At 43.2% G+C, this 27,268-nt stretch overlaps 1 protein-coding gene and 2 pseudogenes across 18 annotated transcripts in view; 2 read left to right on the top strand and 1 right to left on the bottom strand.

Moving 5' to 3' along the window:
* Window positions 1-1,436: 1,436 nt before the first annotated feature.
* LOC109576572 (small ribosomal subunit protein uS3-like) lies at window positions 1,437-6,262 on the bottom strand (annotated as a pseudogene).
* LOC139178952 (small ribosomal subunit protein eS27-like) lies at window positions 6,031-9,709 on the top strand (annotated as a pseudogene).
* A 13,871-nt stretch (window positions 9,710-23,580) lies between these two features.
* The window catches only part of TRERF1 (transcriptional regulating factor 1), a 209,617-nt gene continuing 205,929 nt past the window's right edge, over window positions 23,581-27,268 (top strand). For 3 of the 18 annotated variants that reach the window (XM_070777994.1, XM_070777986.1, XM_070777990.1), the window contains exons 1-2: window positions 23,857-23,961; window positions 24,600-24,684. The gene's annotated coding sequence lies outside the window, so the exon portion shown is untranslated. The other 15 variants (XM_070777993.1, XM_070777985.1, XM_070777989.1 and 12 more) reach the window with 10 other exon arrangements.

The raw sequence follows: 27,268 nt of genomic DNA, 5'->3' as shown, positions 1-27,268 counted from the left end.
CACAAATAAATAAATAAAAAGTAGACCCTTCACATGGGCACACAGCTTAGTGAAGAGACTGCTGGCTGGAACTCAACTCCATTTGCTCCTTCAGCTAGGGCACAGCTAAACAACCCCCTACAGAGGTCCTAGTGGCACAAGATTGTTCTTTTAAGACCTATTTATAATGTGATCCTCTGAAATTATTTTCCTTAAGTCTACTCTGGGATAGACCTCACTATATACTTCCTTTTTAGTTATAAGATCCTCTCTGATATAATTTCCCATTTAAAGATTTGGACCAATGTTTTTTTTTTTCCCCACTGGTTTTGGAAGTGTTTTAGATTCATCATCCTACAGGGGTCTTGTAATTCTCCCAGTTACCAACCGTGGCATCTTGGGGTAAGTTAGGATATTTTTTTCACTCTCTTAGCCTAACTTTCCTTATCAAGGAACCATTAGTTCACTGGTTCTCAATAAACATTTTGGAAGGTCCTTTTTCAATACCAAAATGAAATTCATAGGTAATATGATCATTCTACACTGAGCAGTTTTAAATAATTATAATACCTACATACAAAGGAGAAAGAAAAGAAGAGCTGTTTATCATAAAGCTATATAAAATGCGTAGGCTTAACTATAATACAAAATATAATAAAGTTGTCAGATGCTGAATAAAACAAAGTTAGAATCTTCTCTCAGTTTAAACTGTAGTCTACATTCCTGGAAAAGTCAATGTAAACCCACGACAGTACACTTTGTGATTATGTGGAAAACAGAGTTAGGTGCTAGGTTTGATCATTGGAACAGGCTTTCCACCCGTATAAATGGGCTTTTGAAAGTGGTTTGGAGTGTCCATGGAAATTGTTTGTTGGGTGGGACTGTGTCATATGTGGAAGGAGGTATAGCACCCCTGGTCCTAATCTACTAATGCCAGTAATACCAGTCTCCTAATCAGTGTGATAATAAAAAATCCCCCCAGATAGGGATTTTCTTCTCTCATTGACAATCACTGGGGTAATTAGTCTTGAGTCCAAGAAGGCTGAAAAAACTCGGGACCAGAAAAGTCCTTCCTTGATGAAGAGGAGAACTACAACTCCACTTTCCCTCAGCCTCTCCTAGGGACTCCAGATCTAGGGGGAAGGAAACACAGCTGATGTGACAATCAGCCAGGACCAGCCCTGGAAAGGACCTTAAGGATGGCAAATGATACCTCTACCTTCTCACTCCATCTTCTCCCATCTGGCAGGGATTTCCACTTTTTCTTCCCTGTCAAGCTAGTATACTCTTTCAGAAGCATACATGAGGACTTCCCTTGTGGTTAGGAATCTGTCTGCCAAGGTAGGGGACATGGGTTTGATCCCTAGTCCAGGAAGATCCTACATGCCACTGGGCAACTGAGCCCAAGTGTCACAATTACTGAGCTTACGTGCTGCAACTGCTGAAGACTGTGGGTCCTAGAGCTCGTCCTCTGCAATAAGAGAACTCACTGCAAAGAGAAGCCTGCGCACTGCAACAGAGAATGGCCCCTGCTCGCCACAGCTAGAGAAAGCCTGCAAGAAGCAACTAGACCCAGTGCAGCCAAAAGTTAATTTTTAAAAAAAGTACAGATGATGTTAGGGATTTATTATCTTTCATGTAAATATGTGTTAATTGTACATCTCTCAAATCCAAATGGCTTGTGAGAATATGAAAAGGTGCTGAACCTCGCTAGAAATTAAGGTAGTGAGAAATTTATAATAAAAATGAAATATTATTTCATACTCATCAGGTTGGCAAAAATCTAAAACTTCAACGGTAGCAAATGTTGGAAAAGGGTATTGAAATTGGTACAGCCACTTTGGGGAGCAATTTATCTATTAAGATTGGAAATGCTCTGATTCCTACATCCCACAAAATCGACTCTTTGGTCTGTACCTTAGAGAAACAATTTGATTGCACCAGAAGATATATTAGTTTGTGGCAGCATTACTTTTAATAGTGAAAAACTAAATCAACTGGAGACATTTAAATGTCATTAATAGAAGATCAGATTCATATATCATAAGGTATTCATAGAAGGGAATATTATATAGCAATTACAATGATGAATCACAGCTTTGGGTCTGCACAGTGATAAATCTTAAAAACAATTCAGAAAAGCTAATTGCAGGGTATGTAGAGTGTGACACCATTTAAATAGTTTTAAAACCTGCAAAATAGTGCCATATATTGTTTACAGATACATGAATGTGCAGTTAAAGCATAAAACATGTACAAGAATGATTAATGATTCATGATCTTGGTTATTTCTGAAGAAATAGAAAGAAGAATGAGATTGGAAAGAGGACATGCAGAAAGCTCTCAGTTGAATCTGCAATGCTTTTGTTCTCCAAAAAAATATCTGAAGGAAATGTGGCCAACTGTTAAGATTTAATTTGCTATAGATAGTGCTGGATATACTGGATACTCATTATATCTTTTATATATTTTGATGAGAAATATGCCATAATAAAAATAATGTTAACAAGTGATGCATCTCTAGGGGTGTTTGTATTCTTGATTTAGCAAATTCTTCCTGACCTTCTGGGACAGAGAACTCAATAATGAACAAGATACACCCCACCCCCCGCAATCGTACATTGTGGTTCTCTAAGTTTATTGTACGTCAGAATCATCTGGAAGGCTTGTTAAAACACACACTGCTGGGCCCACCAGGATTTCTGATTCAGTAGGTCTGGGATGGGCCTTGAGAATTTGCATTTCTAGCAAGTTCCCAGATGATGTTGCGGGTTTGGGGACCTCATGTCTCCTGACATTGTTTGAATACTATCGCGAGAGGACTTTATTCCTACTATAAGAATTCCAAGAAGTGACGGGAGAAGTATTTTCTGGACCACATGCTTGGCCAAGTCTCTAAAGGCACAGTTATGCTACCTGCTCTGGGTCACAAGTGATACATCATCTTCCTGGCTTCTCAAGAAATGTCACTGCATCCCTGTAACCCCATCTTACTTGTGGCTGTGTATATTTCAATTTATTCCATTAAAATTTTGGCTCCTCTATACATCCTATTTGGTGTACACCTTATACAAAATATCAGTAGTAGTTACTCTCCAATATTGGAATTATGGTTAATTTTTAAATCTTTTTGCTTATCTGCATCATCTAACATTTCCATAATGAACATTTCCACCAAGGACAAGTATTAATTACATAATAATGATATTAAAATAAAATAAATATATATCAAACTGTGTTAGGCTCTGTGATGTGGGTGGAGCTTCTAAGAAGTAAAATGGATATAGACTTGCCTTCAAGAGATTTATGATCTTGTTCACACATACACTGGAAAAACATTTCATAATAAGACAAGGTATTCAGGAAACAGTGTTCACTGAGAACTAAAAGTACAGTTGGAAAGTACTTTGGAAGAAAAAAATGACTAGGTTGAGTGAACCTAGAAGAAGCGTTTGGGCCCAGCCTTGGATGATAAACGTGCCAGAGCCTAAGCGGAGGGCAAGGGAGGATTCAAGGGTCTTTGCAAATCCCCAGGGTAGGTACAGGTGCTCAGTGAACACTATGAAGAATTGAACATTTACTGAATTCATACAGAAACTGCACTCTGGCACGAGTACACATCCAGCCACATCATAGTGGCTCATACCCAGGACACATAGACTGAAACCAAAATTAATTTCATTGTGGGTTCATGACAAGTCAGGTATGGAAGGAAATGTCTTTGCTTCTTTTACATGAGTTCTGCCTTGATGACTACATCCCTAAAGTGCATCTGTGAATTTGTAAAGAAAGACCCGTATGGACTGGACACACCTCTTCCTGGGTGTGTTCTCCTCCCCTTTTGCTCGAATTAAGATTGAGGAGTTCATCGTGGATTATTGTTCTTCTGGTTTCTCTGTTCAAAACCATACTTACCCGAAAGGAGTGTCTCTTCACTTTGTATATTTGGGTTGTTTATATTTTTCTCTGTGTTAAAAAAGCCTGCACCACATCTACTTTATCCATTCATCTGTTGTTGGACATTTAGCTTGTTTCCATGTCCTGGCTATTGTAAACAGCGCTGCAGTGACAACTGGGGTGCAGACAGACAGCTACTGGGAATCTGCTGTACAGTACAGGGAACTCAATTCAGTGCTCTGTGATGACCTAGAGCATGGGAGTGGGGAGAAGTTCCAAAAGAGAAGGGATATATGGATATCATACATATATCACAATGCATATATCACTCTGTTGTACATCATAAACTAACCCAACATTGTTACACAATTATACTCCAGTAAAAATAAAGTCTTCCCAGGTGGTACAGTGGTAAAGAATCCACCTGACAATATAGGAGGCACAGGAGATGCAGGTTTGATTCCTGGGTGGGAAAGATCCCCTGGGAGTAGGAAACTGCAACCCACTCCAGTATTCTTGCCTGGAAAATGCCATGTACATTGGAGCCTAGTGAGCTGGCATCCAAGGGGTTGCAAAGAGCTGGACACAACTGAGCACACACACACAAACACAAAAATAAAATAAAACAGACCAAACAAAAAGCCTGAAGGCATCTACTTTTGGACAAGATAAAACAACAGGATCCAGATTTATCCTTCTGCCTTCAACAACTACAAAAGCAGATTAAAATATATGAAAAAATAGGTGCTGGGGTACAAGGAGGGCCTGGATGGGGGAGGCACATGAGGAAACTTTTGAGGGTGATGAATACATTCACTATCTTGATTATACTGATGCTTTTATAAAACGTAGATTGTATACTTTAAATACAAGTTTATGTCAATTTTATCTAAATAAAACTGTTTAAAAATTACTGGAAAGAAAAAAAAAAAAAACCCAGCTTGAAAGCACAGGTCCATAAAACAAACAAACAAACAAAACAGTAAAACCTCCTATGCTATTCCTTGGGTAGTTTCCCTTTCTTTTAGCAAATTTTAAAAATTACTGTTAAGCAGAGGTGAAAAATACTCCTATGCTATTTAATTGAATAATCTCCCCTCTTTTTATAAGATCTGTTAAGCACTGGGATGCTAATAAAGTTAAAGCTCCTGGACCTTCACTTGTAGAGTTCTTTCCAAAGTTCTATAGCTAATTTTCTGTTTGTAATTGTGTTTTCTTTTTTTTAAAGGCCCCAAATTGTATTGTATTATATAAGATTCAGGCTCCATGAAACCTGGAGGCAACCCTAACTTTTTTTTCCCCTAAGCTTGTGAGATCTTAGTTCCTCCACCAGGGACTGAATCTGCCCCCGGGGCAGAGTACAGAGTCCTAACAACTGGGCAGACAGGGAATTCCCCAACCCTACTTTAAAAAAAAAGAAAAAAGATTTTATTATAGAGCAACATCCAGACTCCAGATCCAGCTGCCGAAGAGACCATGTTATGACCGTGTTATGCTGCGGGTACTTGTGGGCACAGCAGGCATCCATGGCTTCCCTCCCTTCAATTGGAGTGGGGATGGTAGTGGTGGGCAGGGGCTTCTTAAGGGTCCCTCTTACCACTTGGGTCTGGAGGCAGTATGATCTTCACTTTGATGCCCAGCACACCCTGTCTGAGCAGCGTATGGAGCCAGGTGGTGTCTGCGTAGGACTTAACAGGGTCTCCACTGTGGATCATCAGTCCATCCGTAACTTCATGGATTTAACCCTCTGTCCTCAGTTTCCCAGGCACTACAACCTAGCAGCCTTGGCCCCACTCTTCATGATGACCCATAGCACACTCCAACAAGCCCTCCTAGAAGTGTGCGCTGCAGACTCTGCCAGGGCAATGGCTCATGGAGCTCTCCTGTCTGCCTTTCCCCTGTAAAGTTCTACATGGCCCTCAGGGAAGCGAAATCTCTTCTGAAGCACAGCAGTTAATTCCTGAATCCGCAGGCCCTTCTCACCAATAACATTTCTGTGTCCAGGGAACCATGATAATGATTTCTGTCCTTGTTGGTTGAAGTCGGACTTCAACAGGGGCACCATCTTTGACCAGTACCCAAGTGAGAGGCTTGTTCAGTTCAGCCTTGAGGACGCCATCAGAGACCTCTTGGACACTGGCACCGCCATCTTGCCACCCGGCGCCATCTTAAGGAATGGCCCAATGCTGCTGTTAAATGACCTAAGGAGTGTGATGTGAGGAAATTGGTCCCATTGCTATTGCAGACAGAACACAAAAACACAAAGAACTTTAGGACTATGGTGGTCTAGAGTACCATTCTCTCCTGGGATAAGCCTCTGTGAACTTGCTAACAGCCGCTGAGGAGCTGTGAATAATATTTCAGACTTCTTCACTTGCTTTCTCATCAATTGCTCGATCTAGAGGGACCCAAGTGTGACGGAGAAAAAGTGACCCAATAAATGTAATTCGGCTTCAGCAGCTTCAGAATGCGTTTCCTGCCACCCTTAACGGCACTCCAGAATTGAGCAAGCAAAGTAGGCTTTGCCTTGGGTGCTCTTTGTGAATTTGCATTGGAGAATTTCAGTTCCAACCCCTTCAGAGTGGGTGTCCTGAAATGATCATGGAAATAGGATCTTTTACTACATTTTGGGCCACATTTCACACTGTTCCTTAGTAAAATATCCCTGCTCTCCCTCTCTGTGAACCACGCCCCACTTTTCCCTTAGTACAAGTTTGGTGCCTTCTTCCTGGAATTGCCTTTGGATATCTATCTAGTGCTGAGTGAAATCGTCTTCCCTCAACCCGAGCACGTAAGATATGACTGTTCTTGAAGCTTTTAGGAGTTTAGACCCCAACTCCTATAACCACGTGATCTTGCTGCTGCTGCTGCTAAGTTGCTTCACTTGTGTCCGACTCTGTGCGACCCCATAGACGGCAGCCCACCAGGCTCCCCTGTCCCTGGGATTCTCCAGGCAAGAACACTGGAGTGGGTTGCTATTTCCTTCTCCAATGCATGAAAGTGAAAAGTGAAAGTGAAGTTGCTCAGTCGTGTTCGACTCATAGCGACCCCATGGGCTGCAGCCTACCAGGCTCCTCTGTCCATGGGATTTTCCAGGCAAGAATACTGGAGTGGGATGCCATCGGGTAAGTGATCATTTTTCCGAGCAGAGAGTCCCCAAATAATAATTCATTTTCCACACTCATATGTGTTAATTCTATAATTAAAATATTTTATGATGTCTATAACAATTCCTACTGATGGCCCAGAGTTGGCATGAAACTTAACTGAGATAATATATGTAAATATCTTTCATAAGCTAAAAATGCTGTACAAACATAAGGTACTGGCACAGATGATGTTTCAAATATTTAATGACCGGTAGGCACTGGCCTTGACCAATCAGAATAGTCTTCAATCACAGCACTGGAGCTCAGTCCGGTAGGTTTCCTAATGGGCCAAATATTAACTCTTTAGTCAGTAAATTAAAGGAAGGTTTGCTGTTTCCTGAAGGAGAATAGTGGTCTAATGGAAGGCAACTCGGGGAGGTAGCAACTATATTCTTTTTCAGATTCTTTTCCCTTATAGGTTATTACAAGATACTGAATATAGTTCCCTGTGCTATTGAGTAGGTCCTTGTTGGTTATCTATTTTATGTATAGTAGTGTATATATGTTAATGCCAACCTCCTAATTCATTCCTCCTCCCTTTCCTTTTGGTAGCCATAAATTTGTTTTCTATGTCTGTGAGTCTCTTTCTGTTTTATAAATATGTTCATTTCTATCTTTTTTTGTTAAGATGCCACATATAAGCAATACCATATGATATTTGTCTTTGTCTTACTTACTTCACTTATGATAATCTCTAGGTTCATCCTTGTTGCTGCAAATGACATTATTTCATTCTTTCTTATGACTGAGTATTCCACATCTTCTTTATTCATTAATCTGACAATGGTTATCTAGGTGTTTCTGTGTCTTGGCTATTGTAAATAATGCTTCAATGAACATTGGGATGCATGCATTTTATAAAATATTTTTGAACAAAAATGAAACGCAACACATAAAATTTTGTGGAATGAAGTTAAATCAGCTCTTAAAGGGAAATTTATAGCATTATAAATTAGCTTATATTAGAAGAAAGGTCTTAAATCAACAGACTAAGCATCCATCTTAAGAAACCAAGAAAAGCAAAGTAAGCCAAATGAAGGTGGAAGGAAGGAAATAATAAAGCGAGAAAAAAAAAGCCACTTAAAACTGAAAAATAATAAAATCAGTAAAATCAAAAGCTGGTTCTTTGAAAAGATCAATGAAATCAAAGTACTATTAATAACAATTAAAAAATAGAAAAGACACAAATTACTGATGTCATTAAAGACCTCAGAGATGTTAAAAAAAAAGTACTCTAAATAACCCTATGTATATAAATTCAATAACTTAGATGAAATGGACCAATTCCTTAAAAGCCACAAAACTCCAAAACTCACCCAAAGAAGAAATAGGTAACATATGTATTAAAGAAATGGAATCCACAGGTTAAAAACCTTAAAAACAAACAAACTTCCAGGCCCAATGGCTTCACTGGTAAGTTCTATCAAACTTTAAAAAAACAAATAGCACTATTTCTATACAATCTCTTCCAGCAAACAGAAGGGAAGGGAAAGGAACACTTCCCAACCCATTTTATGAGGCTAGAATTGCCTTGATACCAAAAAAACTAGACAAAGACAATACAAGAAGAGAAAATTATAGACCACTATCCCTCATGAACAGTACACAAAAATCGTGAAACAGCAACAACAACAAAAAACTAGAAAATCAAATCTAGCAATATATAAAAAGACTACTACTCCATGACCAAGTGGGATTTATCCTAGACATGCATGACTGGCTCCAAATATAAAAATCAATCAGTGTAATTCACCATATTAAAAAACTAAAGAGGAAAAATGACTTGAGTATATCCAACAATGCAGAAAAAGCATTTGAAGTCATCCAGCATCCATTCATGATAAAAACTCTCAGCGATATAGAAATAGAAGGAAATTTCCTTAATTTGATAAAGGCCATCTACAAAATACCTACAGTTAATGTAATGTTTAATGGTGAAATACTGAATGCTTTCCCCTAATACCAGGAACAAAGCAAAGATGTCCTTTCATCACTCCTATTCAGTGTAATACAGGAAGTCCTAGTCAGTGCAGTAAGTCAGAGAAAGTAGCAATAAAAGGCATACAAAAGCATATGAAAGAAAATATGGCCTTTCTGGCAGTGACGACCTCCCCATGAGAACGTGACTTTCGCAAAGGATCACCTTCATCCCTCTCCAGAAGTGGAAAAGAGGAAACACAGGAAGAAGTGCCTGATGCAGAGCTCCAATTTGTATTTCATGGATGTGAAATGCCCAGGATGCTTTAAAATCACCACTATCTTTCGCCATGCACAAATCATAGTTTGGCTGCTCTATTGTCCTCTGCCAGCCTATAGGAGGAAAAGCAAGGCTTACAGAAGGATGCTTCTTCAGATGGAAGCAGCACTTAAAATACCCTGTATCAGGATGAATGGGAAACCATCCCAATAAACACATTTTGGATACAGAAAAAATAAAGAATATTGTGTATTTGTAGATGACATGATTTTCTACATAGAAAATCCCAAGTAATTTACTAAAAACTCTTAGATTAACAAATGAAGGGACTCCCCTGGTGGTCCAGTGGCTAAGACTCTGAGCTCTCAATGCTGATGCCCTTGGTTTGATCCCTGGTGGGGGAACTAGATCCCACATGCCACAAAAGACCCTGTGCAGCCAAATAAATAAATAAAAATAAATATTTTTTTTAAAAACGAAGTTAGCACAACTATAAGAGATAAGGCTAATTCACAAAACGATTATATTTCTATATGTTTAAACAATTCAGAAATCAAAATTCAAAATATATTTCATTTAAAAAATTTAAAAGAGAAATACTTAAATATAAATTTAACAAAACTTGTTCAGGATCTGCATGCTGACAACTATAAACACTAAAGAAAGATATCAAAGGACATAAATAAATGGAGAAACATACTGGATTCATGGATTGGAAGATCCAATTTAGTTGAACATGCCAATTTTCTCCAAGAAATCAATAGATTTAATACAATTCCAATCAAAAGTCTAATCAAAAGTAAGATTTCTGCAGATATAGACAAGCTGGTTCTTACATTTATTTGGAAAGGGGAAGGGAGCAGAATAGGCAACACAATTTTGAAAAAGAAGGATCAAGTAGGAGAAATCAGTCTACCCAATTTTAAAACTTAGTATAAAGGAAGAATAATCAAGATTCTGTTCTAATAAGGTGGATGAAACTGGAGCCTATTATACAGAGTGAAGTAAGCCAGAAAGAAAAACACCAATACAGTACACTAATGCATATATATGGAATTTAGAAAGATGGTAACAATAACCCTGTGTACGAGACAGCAAAAGAGACACTGATGTATAGAACAGTCTTATGGACTCTGTTGGAGAGGGAGAGGATGGGAAGATTTGGGAGAATGGCATTGAAACATATATAATATCATGTATGAAACGAGTTGCCAGTCCAGGTTCGATGCACGATACTGGATGCTTGGGGCTGGTGCACTGGGACGACCCAGAGGGATGGTATGGGGAAGGAGGAGGGAGGAGGGTTCAGGATGGGGAACACATGTATACCTGTGGCGGATTCATTTAGATATTTGGCAAAACTAATACAATATTGTAAAGTTTAAAGATAAAATAAAAAAAAGATGCTGTGGTGCGGGTGGAGGGATAGAGGCAGAGACCAATGGATCAGTCTGTATCAAACAACTGAGTCAGAAAATGTCAATTACTGACAAAGGTAAAACAGCAATTCAATGGTTAAAAGATAATCTATTCAACATATGATGTTGGAATAACTGAACATCCAAATGCAAAAGTATGCCACAAGAAGCTAAAGTCAAAAAAATCTTGACCTCAATCTCACACTTCATTGAAAAATAGATCATAGATGTAAACTGTAAAACTATAAAACTTTCACAAGAAAATAGAGTAGAAATGTTCATGACTTGGGATCAGGGAGCTTTCTTAGACTTGATATCAAAAGCACAACCCAGAAAAGAAAAAAATGGACAAATTGGACTTTATTAAAATGAAAACCTTTTGCTTTGTGAAAGACATCAAGAGAATGGAAAGCTATAGATGTGGGGGGAAGTATTTTCAAATCATATACCCAACAAAGGACTTGTATCTAGAAAAACTCTCAAAACTCAATAGTAGGAAAGCAAACAACCCAACTAAAAACGAGAACATCTTGTTACAGTTTAATTCTTATAATCCTTAAAACAAAAGTTGTTTAGTTGCTAAGTCACGTCTGACTCTTTGCTACTGCATGCACTGTGGCCTGCCAGGCCCCTCCATACCTGTCATTTATTGATGTATCTATTTTCGGCCGGTCTGGATCTTCATTGCCGTGTGCTGGCTTTGTCTATGTGGTGAGCTGGGGCCACCCTCCAGTTTCGGTGCTTGGGCTTCCTGTTGTGGTGGCTTCTCTTGTTGTGGAGCACGGGCTTTAGGGGCATGGACTTCAATAGTTGTGGCTTGAGGGCTCTAGAGCACAGACGAAGTAGCTATGCCACATGGGCTTAGCTGCTCGACAGCATATGGGATCTTCCTGGAACAGGGATCAAACCAGAGTCCCCTGCATTGCAAGGCAGATTCTTAACCACTGTACCACCAGGAAAGCCCCCAAAGATACCTATCTTGATAGGAAATGATGACCAATGCCTTTCGTTTGGTTTCAATGCCATTTTAAAATATAGTGCTTTCTGGATAATTTACATTACTATGAAGTGAAGTGAAGTCGCTCAGTCGTGTCCAACTCTTCACGACCCCATGGGCTGCAGCCTACCAAGCTCCTCCGCCCATGGGATTTTCCAGTCAAGAGTACTGGAGTGGGTTACCATTTCCTTCTCCAGGGGATATTCCCCACCCAGGGATTGAACCCAGGTCTCCTGCATTGTAGACAGACACTTTATTGTCTGAGCCACCGGGGAAGTCTTTACATTACTGTAGGTGGGAACAAAAATAATTGAGGTTTAAAATTAATTCTGTTTAATATCAATATTACAGGAAAAGTATAAGTAAGCACTTTATTCACTTCAGTTTGATTTAAGTGATCAGCTCTTCTAGATCAGCCCCTTAAATATGAATTCCATATTCCTTCCACTGTGCTTTGCCCAGTTCCTGTGCATATCTTATCACAGAACCTTTCTTATTTTACAGTATTAACGTGTCTCCTGAGGGTAGTTTTTACTTTATTTCCAAGCCCTAGCATAGTAACTGGCAGGTAGTAACCAGTCAGTGTGTTTGCTGAATAATTAAAGACTTGTAAAGAAAAAGTAAAATTATTGATGAAATAATTAAATGGCAACAATAATTAAATGGCAACAACCAAAAATTCTGATAATATTACCATGCTTTTAGAATGGTCCCTGATGTGATACTGCTATATTTAAAATGGATAACTAACAAAGACCTACTGTATAGCACAGGGAACTCTGCTCAGGTAACTGGCAGCCTGGACAGGAGGTTGAAGGAGAATGGATACATGTATATATATGGCTCCACAGCCTTGCCATCAGTAGATACTGCCAGGCTTTTGTCGCTACTGATGTTTTTTTCATCCGATGAGCTATATAATAGGATCTCAGTGAAAAGTGAAAGTGAAAGTCACTCACTCATGTCCGACTCTTTGCAATCACAGTCCGTGGAGTTCTCCAGGCCAGAATACTGGAGTAGGCAGCCTTCCCCTTCTCCAGGGGATATTCCCAGCCCAGGGATCAGACCCACATCTCCTGTATTGCAGGTGGGTTCTTTACCAGCTGAGCCACAAGGGAAACCCAATATATATGGCTGAGTCCCTTCACTCTTCTCAACTCAATTCCAAAGGAGAAAATAAATATTAAGTCAATAAATAGATTTAAAAAAACAACAACAGCAAAAAAAAAAAAAAAAACAACCCAAACCACACCTTCTATATGCAGGCTCAGCAACTCAAAGAGTAATTATCCTACTTATTGTTGGTTTAAAACTCAACATTCAAAAACCTAAAATCATGGCATCCGATCCCTTAAGACTCTTAAGAGTCTTCTCCAACACAACAATTCAAAAGCATCAGTTCTTCAGGGCTCAGAGTAATGTCTGCTTTTTAATATGCTGTCTAGGTTGGTCATAGCTTTTCTTCCAAGGAGCAAGAAACTTTTAATTTCATGGCTGCAGTCACTATCTGCAGTGATTTTGGAGCCCAAGAAAATAAAGTCTGTCACTGTTTCCCCACTTATTTGCCATGAAGTGATGGGATCGGGTTTGAGCAGGCTCCGGGAGTTGATGATGGACAGGGAAGCCTAGTGTGCTGCAGTCCATGGGGTCGCAAAGAGTCGGACACGACTGAGCAACTGAACTGAATTGAATTATCCTATACAATCATACAATCGTGCTTCAGGTTTTTAGAGCAACGGGTTGAACTGAAAAAGCTAGACAGGGGTGCTTTCTGATGTGAAATTGTTAACCATTCAGAGGTTTACTGTGTTGTTTTTATTCTTTGACTTAATTTCATTTTCTATTTCAGGCTGGATTTATTGATAAGCACTCTGAGGCTATTTTTGTAAAAAAAAAAAGTGTGTATTAAGAGTTCACTGCTGCTGCTGGTGTTAAGTCGCTTCAGTCGTGTCCGACTCTGTGCGACCCCATAGATGGTAGCCCACCAGGCTCCCCCATCCCTGGGATTCTCCAGGCAAGGACACTGGAGTGGGTTGCCATTTCCTTCTCCAATGCATGAAAGTGAAGTCGCGCAGTCCTGTCCGACTTTAGCGATCCCATGGACTGCAGCCTACCAGGCTCCTCCACCCATGGGATTTTCCAGGCAAGAGTACTGGAGTGGGTTGCCATTGCCTTCTCCATAAGAGTTCACAGTGGGTTACAAATGATGTTTTCTTTTTGCATCCTATTGTTTTTTTTAAAATTCTGTAGTGAACATGTATTACTTTATAAACCAATAACCTAAATAAATTATAAGAACCAAAGTCAACTGCTAACTGGAGTATCTTCCACATAGAAAAATTTCTGGACCATGTTTTAATTTATAGGCAAGAATGGGCTTAGTTACTCTAGGTATGATATCTAGTGGTTGTAAAATGAGTGCTTCTAAAAGGGTTTCAGAGTTCCCTTAAAAGGTTGTGTAAACAATTTGGCAGTTGCTCAAAAAGTTAAACAGAATTGCCATATGACCCAGCAATTCCACTCCTATGTGTATATCCAAAAAAACTGAAAATAGGTGTTCAAATAAGTAGGGCTTCCCTCGTAGTTCAGCTGGTAAAGAATCCGCCTGCAGTGTAAGAGACCCCGGTTCAATTCCTGGGTTGGGAAGATGCCCTGGAGAAGGGATAGGCTACCCACTTCAGTATTCTTGGACGTCCCTTGTGGCTCAGCTGGTAAAGAATCCGCCTGCAATGCGGGAGACCTGGGTTCAAATAAGTACATATACACTCATGTTCACCACAGCATTATTTACAATTGCCAAAAGCTGGAAACACAACTCACATGTTATCAACTGATGAACTGATGAAAAAATATTAATACCGACATAAGGGGATATCACCCAGCCATAAGAAAGAATGAGTATTGACACATGCTACATCATGAATTTACCTTGAAAACATTGCTATGTGAAAGCAGGCAAACAGGAAAGGTCACGTTTTATATGATTCCATTTATATGAAATATCCAAAATAGGTAAACCTAAAGACAGAAGGCAGGTAAGTGGTTGCAAGGCCCTAGAGGAAGGGAAGGATGGGGAGGGACTGCTTAACATGTGTTTCCCTTTGGGGTGATAAAAATGTTTGGAACTACATAGATGTGTCACTGAACTATGTTCTTTAAAATGCTTAATTCTGTGTTCTGTGACTCTTACCTCAATTTTTAAAAAAGAGATGAAGTGTGTCCCTGCAGTCTTCTTCACATTTGCAGCAAAAATCTTTGTTTTTCAAGTAAATTATAAAGGATAAATTTAGTTTAGCCCGTATCTGAATAGTTAAGAACTCTGAGTGGCATGAGAATTAATCAGTGATATGCACTTTTTTGAAAGTGATCTGAATAGTCTAAAAATGTTCAGAGGAATTGAGTAGTCGGAATGGTTACAAATCAGCATAATGAACTCCCTTTGTATAGGCTATTCATGTGTGAAAAGAATCTCTTGAACCCTAACGGTCCTTGCAATTCTTGGGATCCAGTGCCTGTCAAAGGTACCTTTTTGTTGTGATGTTGGTTTAAGCGTGAGAGAAGTAAAGGTGAGGTGTTACCTACAAAATTCGACTTTGGGGCCTGGAATGTTTCTAAAAATTTTGAAATCTTAGGCTTCTCTCTTCACTTAACGATGGTTCTTTCAAACATCTGATTTTTTAAAAAAAATTCTTGGACTACCTCGTTTTTCCTTTGAAAGTACGTAAGACCCTCTTCATGATGCCTAGCAAATGACTATCCTTTAAAAAAAAAAATCAACACAAAGTCATTTACTGAAACTCACTGTTTGAATTTTCCATTTCCGTGTTATTTACTCTTAACCATGATCCTGAAAATTTCAGATAGAAGTCCTGAGCTGGCTATTTTCTGCCCTCTCCAAACTCACTCTTACCTTCTCCTAGCATATCCTGTACCCCGGCAGGCTGACCTATACGGATTTCAATAGGCTCCAGAGTCTCTGACTTCCTGTAGGGTTCAGCCAATGGGAGGCACGTGCTGGAGGTCAGAGGGCAGGGGCAGAGAGTGCTCTTTGCATGCTGCCGGTTGACTGTCGGTGTGTTCTGTGTTGTGTTCTTACAGAAGACAGTCACTAATGTTGTGTAACCCTCTCACACATGACTTCAGCAACATCCTTCCCTGTATTCCAGATATTTCTCTTTCTTGCCCTTTCTGACTTATGGGTTTGTTTAAGGTTCCACACTGCTTTTAGTCCTCTGGTGCTATGTTGTCTGCTCCTGGTTTCCCTCAGCTCTGCACAAGCGAAGTCGCTCAGTCGTGTCCGAGTCTTTGCGACCCCATGGACTGTAGCCTACGAGGTTCCTCCATCCATGGAATTTTCCAGGCAAGAATACTGGAGTGCGTTGCCATTTCCTTCTCCAGGGGATTTTCCTGACCCGGGGATTGAACCCGGGTCTCCAGCATTGCAAGCAGAAGATTTTACCATCTAAACCACCGGGTTCAGAGCAAAATGAAAACGCAGAACTTTTCGTTCAAAAACCACAATGAATTTCAAGATGGCGACCACCATCGCCATCTTGATTGAACAGTGCTGGGACCTTCTAAGTGCGGGGTCTAATGTGACTACACAAGCTGCATATACACGAAGCCCGCCCTTCTTGCACACTATTTTAAACAATTCTTACCCGAAATGCTCCTCTGTTACCTGTTGAAGTGTGCCGGCCAGGTTAATTTTCTAATATGAGGTCTTAAGTGTTCTCTTTCCCATTAAAAAAAAAAAATTGTGACTCCACTGGGGCTTCTGGAACAGTAGTTGTGATCTATATTTAGATTTAAAAACTGTGCAGTTTAAAACTTTTTTAGTAGATTTGCATCTCCAGTAGGAAATTCACTTACTTTTTCTTCCTCAACGTTATACCGAAAAAAGCCACTCATTTGCGAACCAGCGGGGGCCACCACCATAACCCTTGAGTCTGACTCACCATGGGCTGGTACCCTAGCTGAAATGTGTGACTCCCAAGCATGCCTTCTAGGCAGGTGCAGGAATTTTTAGCAGGAATTTCAACCAATGTGTTGCTTTTGTGTGTATGTGTGGGGTTTTTTTTTTTTTTTTGGTACCAGATACAGAATCTACCAAATAGGCTAGCTTTTTCTCCTCTCTCTTGGAAATAAGACTTAAACTGAGAACCGTCTCATAGTCTGGAACCTATTTTCTCTCTCTGGCTAGAAACTTGCCTGAGATAGCGATCTCTTAGTATTACTAAATAAACACCAGTTAGGCCTCCTGTCTTGAGTAAGGCCTGCTCTCTCAACACCGTCTTTAACAGACTTGGGGGTTAAGGTGACAGTCAACATATCATGCTATCTTATTGGTTTCAAAATGGGAGTCCCATAAGCCCTCTTGTGCCAGGACTTTTTGCTTTTGTTGCTTTGGTGGCAAACAAACATGAGTTTCAGAAATAGTCTACAACTCTTGTGTTTCACTGCTTGAACTTGCCACAGGCTTTTTTGCCCTTGACCACTGAGCCTTCTTCAACAACTGTGGGAGTTACATCCATCACTTGTTTCTTTTCTTTTTTTTTTTTAGCTTTTTATTTTGTGTTGGGTATAGCCGATTAAGAATGTTGTGATAGTTACAGGTGAAGAGTGAAGGGACTCAGCCATATATATACATGTATCCATTCTCCTTCAACCTCCTGTCCAGGCTGCCAGGTTACCTGAGCAGAGTTCCCTGTGCTATACAGTAGGTCTTTGTTAGTTATCCATTTTAAATATAGCAGTATCACTGGTTTCTAAGGTATACACTGATGGGTTCTACACACACAGTCCATTGATTTGGTCATGTTGCATCTCAGAGCCTTGGATAGAGCTGGAAGCAGAAGTGGGATTTCTGTGTTTTTCTGCCCATTTCTCCACGCCTCGTTTTCCCAGTTTTTATTCTTTTAAAAAAAATTTGGCCATGCACTCCGCATGTGGAATCTTAGCTCCCAATAAGGGATCAAACCCAAGCCTCATGCGTTGGAAGCATAGAGCTCTAACCACTTAACTGCCAGGGAAGTCTCAGTTTTTAAGAAACTCTCCTGAACAGTCACCTTTAATAAAAAGTATTATACAGAAAAGTTCACTTCTTTGAAGATTTACCAAATATATTGTCTCATCTTTTCTCTGAAATGCAAATTTTCTCTCAAGAACAAACTTTCATTTCAAAAGGGGGTCATAAAAAAAATCCAACTGTTTAAATCCAGAGCATAGAAAAATTACTCCTAGAACAATACACAGAATGTTCATTGGGCCTAAAACATTTCATTTGTTTGTGAATCGGCTACATTTCCATTCATTTGGGGTCTGTTCTTGAGCTAGGCAAATAACCAGTGTGGCCACAAAAATGAGCCTTCTCTTGTGAAAGTCAACAATAGAATTGCTTAGACTTTTAGTCTGGATGGCTGGAAGGGCCTGAGAGGTCTTATACCCAAACTACAAATGAGGAAACTCAGGACGTTTCTGGACTGGGTGACAGAACTGATGCACAGAGTTGAGAATTTTGCCCAAGGTATCAGATTCCTAATCCATGCAATTTTGAAGTGGCTCTATGGAGACACACAGTTTGGGGGAAAATTGACCCCCCATTTTAATGTGCCTGTTCCTCCATCACCCATTCCTGCCATTTTCTTTCCTGTACATTGTTCTCTGTGTGGTTAAGTGGGGGAGGGTGCTTAACAATTACCTATCTACTTTGCTCTCTGTGATGTTCATTTCTGCCCCTTCCCTGGTTTACCTTCCAGACACAGGAGTTGCTCCAAATGTCTTATAGTGACAAAATTGCCATCTTTACCTATCTCCTATAAGCCACTACTGTATTATTACAACAATTTTTAAAAAGTTCATCGTTACTGATAACCTTTCATAGTAATTAAATAAGCCTGATCATTTTAAATTTCAGTGCTTTAAAATATTTATTTTATTTTTAAATTTATTTCAGACTTATTTGAAACATTCAGCAGAAGTAGGATAAACAGTATTATAGACAGTTCCACCAATTATCCAAACTTTGCTAATCTTATTGTATTTATCTTTTGGGTTTGGGAGAGAGGCCTGGAGTATTTGAAAATAAATCCAAAACAACTTTCATCCTAAATTCTTCATTATGCATGAAAAGATAAGAACTCAAGAAAAAACATAACCACAATACCATCAAGTCTAACAAAAATTAATAATTTCTTGACATCTATATCAAGTTGACATTTTCTTTCCCTGATTGTCTCAACAATGTCTTTTAAACAATTGGTTTATTCTAATCACAGCCACACAAGATCTAAACATTGCATTTGGTTTACTATGCCTTTTAAAACTCATTATTCACAGGCATTTGACTTTCACTTCATTTGACCAAGGAAGAATTGTATGGTCCCAGTTCATAGGTGGGTGAACTGGGGCTCAGAAGGGTTAAGAAATCTTTCCAGGTTCTCATTGCTTAGGGCATGACCCAGAATTTGAATTAAGATCTGCCTAAGGCTTCCCTGGTGGCTCAGATGGTAAAGAATCCGCCTGCAATGCAGGAGACCTGGGTTCAATCTCTGGGTGAGGAAGATCCCCTGGAGAAGGAAATGGCAACCCACTCCAGTATCCTTGCCTGGAGAATTCCATGGACAGAGGAGCCTGGTAGGGTATAGACCGTGGGGTCGCAAAGAGTCAGACACGACTGTGCAACTAACCACAATTTAAGTCCCCAAACTCTTTTTCACTCCTTCCTCTTCAGGCTACCAGGGTTTTTCCTGCATTGGAGAGAGGCAAAAGGCCTAGTGGTTAAGGGAGTGTTTGGGCTCAGGTTGGCCTGGATGCAAACTGGAGCAAGTTACGTAATCTCTCTGATCCTCCTCTTCTGTCTGCATCTGTAAAATAAGATTAATGATGATGGTTTGGGGCTGATAAAATAGGAGAAAGCACATATAGAATTTAGCATAGTGCTAGGCACATAGAAAGTACTCAGTAAACCTTAGCTATTATTTCTAGTGTAGAGGAGGAGAAAGAATCACAAACAAGTTTTCTGCTTTTGTTAGTAGTCCAGGAGTGGTGCTTCATCACTGTTACTACAAACCTGTTTAGGATTGAGTCTGAAGGTGTAGAGAGGTTGGGAGTAGGGGGTTGATTCTGCCTGAATTGGAGAAGAAAGCCCTGGACATAAAAATTTAAATAGGCGTCCGAAGAGTTCTCCAGAGACCTCAGCTGGACAACAGTTGAACATGTCTTCTGACCTTCCACAGAGGGAAAACTGGTAGGAGTAGAGATGGAAGGAGGGAGACGTCTCAATGTTGATTCGAATTTGGAACCATTATAAATGCATCAAACAAATTCCAAGAAAATGAATTTCATTGAAAAAAACAACCCTCTCTTATCATGGGGTAAATGCTGAGAATGGGAAAACTAAGATCTAATGACAATAATAATAGTAATAATAATGAAAGTGAAAGTGTTAGTGGCTCAGTGGTGACCAACTCTTTGCAACCCCATGGACTGGGGCCCACCAGGCTCTTCTGTCCATGGGATTCTCCATGCAAGAATACCGGAGTGTGTTGCCATTTCTGTCTCCAGGGGATCTCCCCAACCCAGGGATCAAACCCCCATCTCCTGTGTCTCCTGCATTGGCAGGCGGATTCTTTACCATTTGAGCCACCAGTGAAGCCCCCAAACAGAACCAATGCCTGGAGGTGGCAGGGATCAAACCCGGGGCCTCATACATGCAAAGCATGTGCTCTACCAGTGAGCTATACTCCCTTCCTGTCCCCTTACAGTTTTTGCAGCCCTGGGAAGGCTTCTGTCATCTCAGGCAGGTTTCGCACCAGGATGGGACTATTTCAGCCTGACACTGATTTCAAAGATCCCAGGTAATATTTTAACCTTAGTCACCCTCCCTCTGACACTCATTCTAAAAGTCCAGAACCAGTGCTCCCAGATTTGGGGTTGTTGAGGGCTGGATCTGTTGGCTAACTAAATCCTTTGTAATGTGTATTGTCTGTGCATTTATAGGTGCTGTCAAAGTTTACTAGGCCCTAGGCAGTTTTTGATGGGAAGACTCTGAGGCCCTGATTTTCTAGAGTCCTTGGGAAGAGAGGGTAAAAAACCCCACTCACAAGTACCCAAGAACTTGCCTAGACTCTGTTCTAAGGCCTTTACATGTACAAACTCATAAAAATTTCACAAAACACTACACTGCGGGTACCATCATTCTGATTTTACAAGCAAAAAACTGAACCAAGTGGGGTTAAGTAACTTGCCTAATAAGGTCAGAGCCTGCCCGGCTAACAACTGGGCTTACTACCCCTCTGTTGGTAGTGGGCTAAGCATGCAGGGGTCCTTGGAAGGCGACACGGGCATCCTAGGCTGTGCAGCAGCAATACTTTAGGTCCCCAATCCTTCCTTTTAGCTTAGGAGCAAGAAAGACCAGGGTGTCAATTTCCTCACTGACCTTAGGCAGGTTACTTACTCCCTTCAAGTCTCAGGTTCCTTATCTGCCCCAGGGAGGAGTTTTAGATTAAAAGACCTCTCCCTGCATTACAAGTGTGGGTGTGTGCCGGGGGTGGGAGGTGGTGGAGCTGAGGTTTCTGGGCGGTACTGCCGCTGCCTTTCCTAGGTCTCTTGAGGAAACAGGGTGTTTTGAGGTTTTGTCCTCGTCAACTCCCACCCAGGAGGTCCGGTCCCCAGTCAGTGATGGCGCTCAAGCTTGGCTATTCCTCCTCCACTTGGAAAAAGGCTGCCACTGCGGCCAGCTTCGGCCACAGCCCCGCTGCCGCGAGGTCGAGGGTGGGTCTTTTCTCTCTGAGGGAGTTAGAGCTGAGACTGTATCCTTAGGAAGGCTTCTTGGAGGTAGTGACAGTGAGTCGAGTCTGAAGGTCTAGCAGGAGTTAGTAAGAAGAGGTGGAGGGGGAAGGGTTACCCCCGCCCCCAGCCACAGAACAAAGAAGCACTACCCTGCTTACAGTAGAGGAGGAGGAGCCGTGAGAGTGGAGGTCTGTAGGGGCGAGATCGCGCGGGGGCTTCGGAGCTTTATTCTAAGAGCAAATGGGAGGGGTTTGAAGGAGTGTAGTCCGGAGTTGTAGGAAGATTCTTCTGGACACTTAGGAAGAATGGGTCGGAGGTGGGGCAGGAGGCCATCGCAGAAAGCAATCGGGTTGGAAGATGACCTACGACTGAGGAATCAGAATCTTTCTCAAACCCCTCGACACTGTGCGCTGTCCCTCGACTTTCTTTGATTCTGTGGAAGGGCTCCCTAAAAGGGTAGGGCACCGGCCAAAAGCTCATAGAATGAAAAGAGCGCAGAGCCCCCTCTTCTTTCGGGGGCTCTCTGGCCCAGGTGCCCCAGAATTTATAGGGTTATGCGGGAGAACTCAACACTGCTGAAGATGGAGAACCGTTACCCCTCAAAATATACAAAAACCTCGGCCGCTTTTGGCAGCAGCCTTCTCTGCCCATGACCTCATGCTTTAAGCTCCCATATAGCCTTCCCCCGCCCTGTCCACACCCGGCGCCCGAGTCGGGGTGGGGGTGGGGGACAGTGGCGAAGGTCCGGGGAGCGGGAGCACCTTATTTGTGCTGCCCGAAGATTTGGGGGAACGGGCGCAACGATTTTCCCATAGTGAAAAACGCATGGTTTAACTTTCTCCGGAGCAAAAAGCACTCGCTGTCTTGTGGGACCTCAACGAGAGAGATGCCCCCTACCCGGCTCGAGGTGGTCTGTGCCACCCAACCATCTTTGGTTCACGTTTCCCTGAACTCGTGAAGCCTCCTGGAAAGGCTGGCGTCCCAGGATGGACCGAAAGGCCGGCTGCGCCTTTGAGGGACCAGGGGGCTGTCCGGCTCTCGCCCCCCTGGCGCCGCCGAGGTTTGAACCCTTGGCTCGCCTTTCAGCCCGCGCCCTGCCCCCTGCTCGCAGCTGCTCTCGGCTCGGGTGCAGCGGTTTCCCCCGCAGAGGAGGAGGAGGAGACTGAGCGAGGAGCGGCTCCCGGCTCGGGTTTCCGCACCAATGCCGAGCAGCCCCGGGCGGCCCCCGGCGGCCGGCCCTCCTCCCCGGCACCACGTTCCACAGTCATGGCGCACGAGGAGGGGCGAGCGCGCGCCGCGGCGGCACCCGCGCCCCCTCCCCTCCCCTCCGCCGCCCGGTTCCGGCCCCTCTCCTAGGCAACCTCCCTCCCCGGCCTGCTGCGCAGCGGAGATGGAGACCCCTCCCCAGAGGGCTGCCGTTCCAGCGCCGACTGCAGCACCCCCTCCCCGCCCCCATAGGGGCGGAGGGACGGGAGCCGCGCGCTTCGCGAACCTCCAGCCCCTTCCCGGGAGCCTCAGCCCCTCTCCCAGCCCCATTGAGGCCGGGTGCAGTGGTGGGTAGGTGCAGACCGTCTCCTCGCAGCCCACTCAGACCTTGGCATCTCTGCAGCCCCTTAAAAAATAAACAGAAAACCCAAAGCCCAGTCGTTAGATTGCAAAGCGCGTTACAATAACCGGGACGGCTACGCAGGAAACAATCCTGCACTGGTCCGGGTCTCGAGCGGCAGCTCCCCGGCCACGCCGCCTTCTCCCGGGCCTCGATTTTCCGGCCTCGTCGGAGACTCTGCCACACCCCGGGGCTGACAGGTCCCGCGCGGGGCAGCAACTTGATCCGCGCCCTCTGCCCCATCCTCGTCCAGAGTCTCGCCAGCCTACAAAAGGTGCAACCTCACGCACAAGCAGAGCACACATAATAAGGTCGACAGCGCATCGCCGGGGAGGCTGCGAACAATGCGCCGGGCGGCCCGCGCCCGCCAGAGCGCGGCGCCCCGGGGAACAAGGGGCGCGGGCGGGGGCCGCGGCGGAGGACCCGCCGGCCGAGGCGCTGGACACCTTACTTCCTGCTTCCCCGCCCGCGGCCAGACCCAGCTCTGCGGAGGGATATCTCTCCCCTCCTCTGTCCCTCTCTCTCCCTTTCCCCGCCCCCCCCTCCTTTTTGCTTCTGCTTCCCCCCCACCGCACCCCGCCTTTCTCCTTTTGCAAGAAAATAATTTGACAGTCGATTTGCTGACAGGGGAGGAATTTGCATCCTGGATTAAAAAAAAAAAAAAAAAAAGGCCGAGAGGAGCTTGGGAACGGTTGCTAGGGGTGGGTAATGGGTGAAAAAAGGGGGGCGCCGGGGAGCGGATAAGGAGGGTTAAGGGAGGGGGCGAGGGTGGGGAGCAATGCAAAAGGTAAGGCCAGGTTACCGCGGCTCGGCCCCGAGTGGGCTGCGGCCGGGGGAGGGGCGAGAGATACATATGTATTTCTGTCTCCCTAGCACACCCCCTTCCCTCTAAGCGATGGCTGAGAGGCGGTGCATGCAGATGGGGAGTAAGTTTCCTGAAGGGGAGGGTGGATGCACGCGCGCGGCCCCGCGCTGCAAATTTCCACCGGGGAGGGAGAGTGGCTGGATGCAGAGAGTTTGGAGTTGCTTGCGGCGGAGGGCAGGAAGGGGAGCAGGGCCGGGAAAGGGGGCTGGCGGGCGCTATATCTGGGAGTAAGTTTCCAGGATCGGGAGAGCCTGCACGCTTGCTCGCTAGTAAGTTTCTGGCCGGGGAGGGCGCGTGGGGAGGAGGAGAGGGAGGGGTGCATGTATACAGAAGGGGGGAGGGGGGAGCAGATTTCCTGCGGGGAGGCTGAATGCATATGGAGAGTAGATTTCCTGAAGGGAGGGTGGAGGCGTAGACGGACCGAGTAAGTTTCTTGCTGGGGTGGTGGCGGAGCTGCTGGGTTGGTGCTTTGGAAACCCAGCGCTTCCTACCCGGGGTGGGGAAGCACGCTGTTGGGTGGCGGGGGGTGGGGTGGGGGGGCGAAGGGCCAGGTTCCCTGTTGGGGAGAGGGGCTTGCATCTGGGGAGTATGTTTCCTGGCGGAGCGATATTTGTTTACAGGCTAAGGGCAGTACTGTAAGTGAGTAGCGCTTCGAGAAGGCGGCTCTGACATAAATTAATATTGAAATTACTCCATCAGCTCTGCTCGCCCCTCATCTCACCCCCCAGGCGAAGACTGGTCTTCTTGTCGGATTGCCTATGCACTTGTTGCAGAAACAGCCAAGGTAGGCAAGAAGCTTGTTAAGTTACATTAAAAAAAAAAATTAGTTGGGGGATGCTCCGTGAGAAGACAGGGGAGGGGAAGGAAAAAGTGGGGGGATGGATTAGGAGACGTCTCCCCCCACTTTTTTACTTTCAGTATGTTCGCAGGGCCTTCTCTGCTTCCCTTCTTCCCTCTCCCCTCTCTGCGCTGCACAGCATCCCAGCAAAGGGGGAGGGGTGAGGTGGGCGCTGTAATTGGCAGCCCCAGCTTAAAGGGTGATGGTGGTGGTGAAGCTTGCAATTGAAGGTTGTGCTGTTATAAGGCCTTCATTCTTCCAGCCAAGAAACCGCAGGACTCTAGGGATGTGCTTTTTGGGGGTTTTGACATGATGCATATGTGTATGTATACGCTCCTGTGGGCTCTTCGGGGCATGGGTACTCCCCAGAAGTTAAAGTGGCCACCCAGATGGGAGAAATGTATAAGGGAGTAAACCTATCCCTTCACTCCCCAACTTCAGTTCGGGGAGGCTGGGAAGTTACTGCTGGTGGTCTAAAGAAATAGATATTTAAAAAACAGCACAAAACCACCCATTCACTGGCAGAGGCCAAGAGCACCTGGCGGGCAGCCTCTGGCCGGCACTGGGCTGGAGCATGTGCGCCTGCCATCCTTAGGTTAAAAGAAAATGACTTCTGGTTCCTCCGTGTGCCTTCGACTGGCCCGTTAGAGCCAGCTTTGTGGAAACTCTTCCCCACGCTAGACGCGGCTTTGGCAAGTGAACGTGGTGAAGCGGGTTGCTAACAGCATGGCCCCGGCTGTCTCGTGAAGTGCATGGAAGTGATGCTTAGGAATGACGGATCCAGGGATGGCCGAAGAGTTCTTTAAAAAATGCCGGCTGTTTGCACTTTTTAGCAGGCCATGGAGCAGAGCTTTAAGAAAGGAGTTTTACATTGTCCCAACTGGTACCAACCTCCTGCATCACTTACTGTCTCAGGAAAGCAGTCTGGTGATGGAAAATGTGGTTTTGGTGCTCAGTGGAAGGATAACAAGGAGGAGTAGTCAGCGCTTAACTAGTTAACCTGCCCTCTTTGCTTCTCTGTGCCTCTTTAACTGGTCCTCAGCCTACTGGTTTCTGTAGATGAGTTGTAGGTCTTTGGCTGTCACGTACCTTTATTATGCTGGGAGGTTTATTTATTCCTTATTTTCCTTTAACTGAAGTATAATTGACTTGCAGCATTGTATTAGTTTTAGTTGAATAACATAGCAATTCAGTATTTTTGTACATTATGAAATGATCACCACCATAAATATGCTAGGAATTTTAACTTGGTCAGGATAATTTTAGCATCAGGGATTCAAACCAAGACATGTTTAGAAGAGTCAGGGAGTAAACAGTAAGCAATGTGGTTAACTAAAGTTGGTTAAGCTTTCTGCAGTTCTGTAGACAAGCTCAATACTAGCAGGGGAAAAAAAAAATCTGTTTTAAAAAAATGAGCTCTGTACATGTTACTGATGGAGAGTTGTTTTTTTTTTCTTTCCTTCCTGTCATCAGATTTCCAGATTGAGAATTTGATATTTGGCAGCTTGAGAGTTGAGTTAGCTGGGAATTAAATATTATTGCCACTTATCAAGTGTTCCTAACTAGGCATTCGTTAAACAAATTAGCTATTATTTTTCCCCTGCTGAAAATCTGAGTCTGGTTGATGTATATGCTGGGAAGGTAAACAAAATCTTTATGTGTGTTTATCCCAGGGAAGGGGAATTATTTACAGTCTACCCTTGAAGCCAAGAGCAGTCATTCAGGTTTTTTTTTTTAATTTATGAGATTTATTTTATTGTCTTGCTTTGGCCATTAATCAAGTCACAGGAGCTTTTTTTCCCTCTTCTGAGAATGTTCTTGTGGTAATAAAGGTTTGAAGGCCCATGAATCATAATTCATTCTTTTAAAAATATTGTCAGGATTTGATTTATAGGAATTGATACAGGCAGTGACACACCTCTTTGGGCTCCGCCCTTTTAGGCATGTCCATTTTCGCCAAAGAATTGTTTAAGAAGCCTGCTTGACATCTCAAAAAAAAGCGTTTCCCTTCTGCTTTATGAGCACTGAGAAGATTAATTTTGCGGGTTCCATAGTAAGCATGGGTCTTTTCACAGCTTGGTAAGCAGGCTTCCACATAGCAGGCATGTGTTAATATCACATAGCGTTTATGTGAGCTTGCTGTGAAAACAGTTGTTCTATGAACTGTGTGGAAAGTACTCAGTTTTGCCTCTTTTAACCCACTTGGGCCTGTGGTTTTTGTTGAGGTAGGAGCTTTCGTTGTAAAAGAGGCGATAGTCTGTAGTGTTCTTTGCTGCTTATATAATAAAATATGTGGTCACAGAAACAAGACTTACTTAAAATTCTTTTTCTCCTGCTCTGATGGGTGGCTTGGTCCTAAGAATCAGAAGCATTGTTTTTTTTTGTGAGAAGCATGAGAATTGTCTATAAAGCTGATTAATCAGGAAATGGTAAAATTGTCTTGTGTTCAGCCATTAGCTCAGTTTACAGTATCTGTAAAATGACAAGAACTTTTAAGGTGATTTGATTCTTAGGCGAGGAGGACAGCGTC

This window comes from Bos indicus, chromosome 23 (genome assembly GCF_029378745.1).
Source record: "Bos indicus isolate NIAB-ARS_2022 breed Sahiwal x Tharparkar chromosome 23, NIAB-ARS_B.indTharparkar_mat_pri_1.0, whole genome shotgun sequence".
NCBI lineage: Eukaryota > Metazoa > Chordata > Mammalia > Artiodactyla > Bovidae > Bos > Bos indicus.
This window is presented reverse-complemented; position numbering and strand designations above follow the sequence as displayed.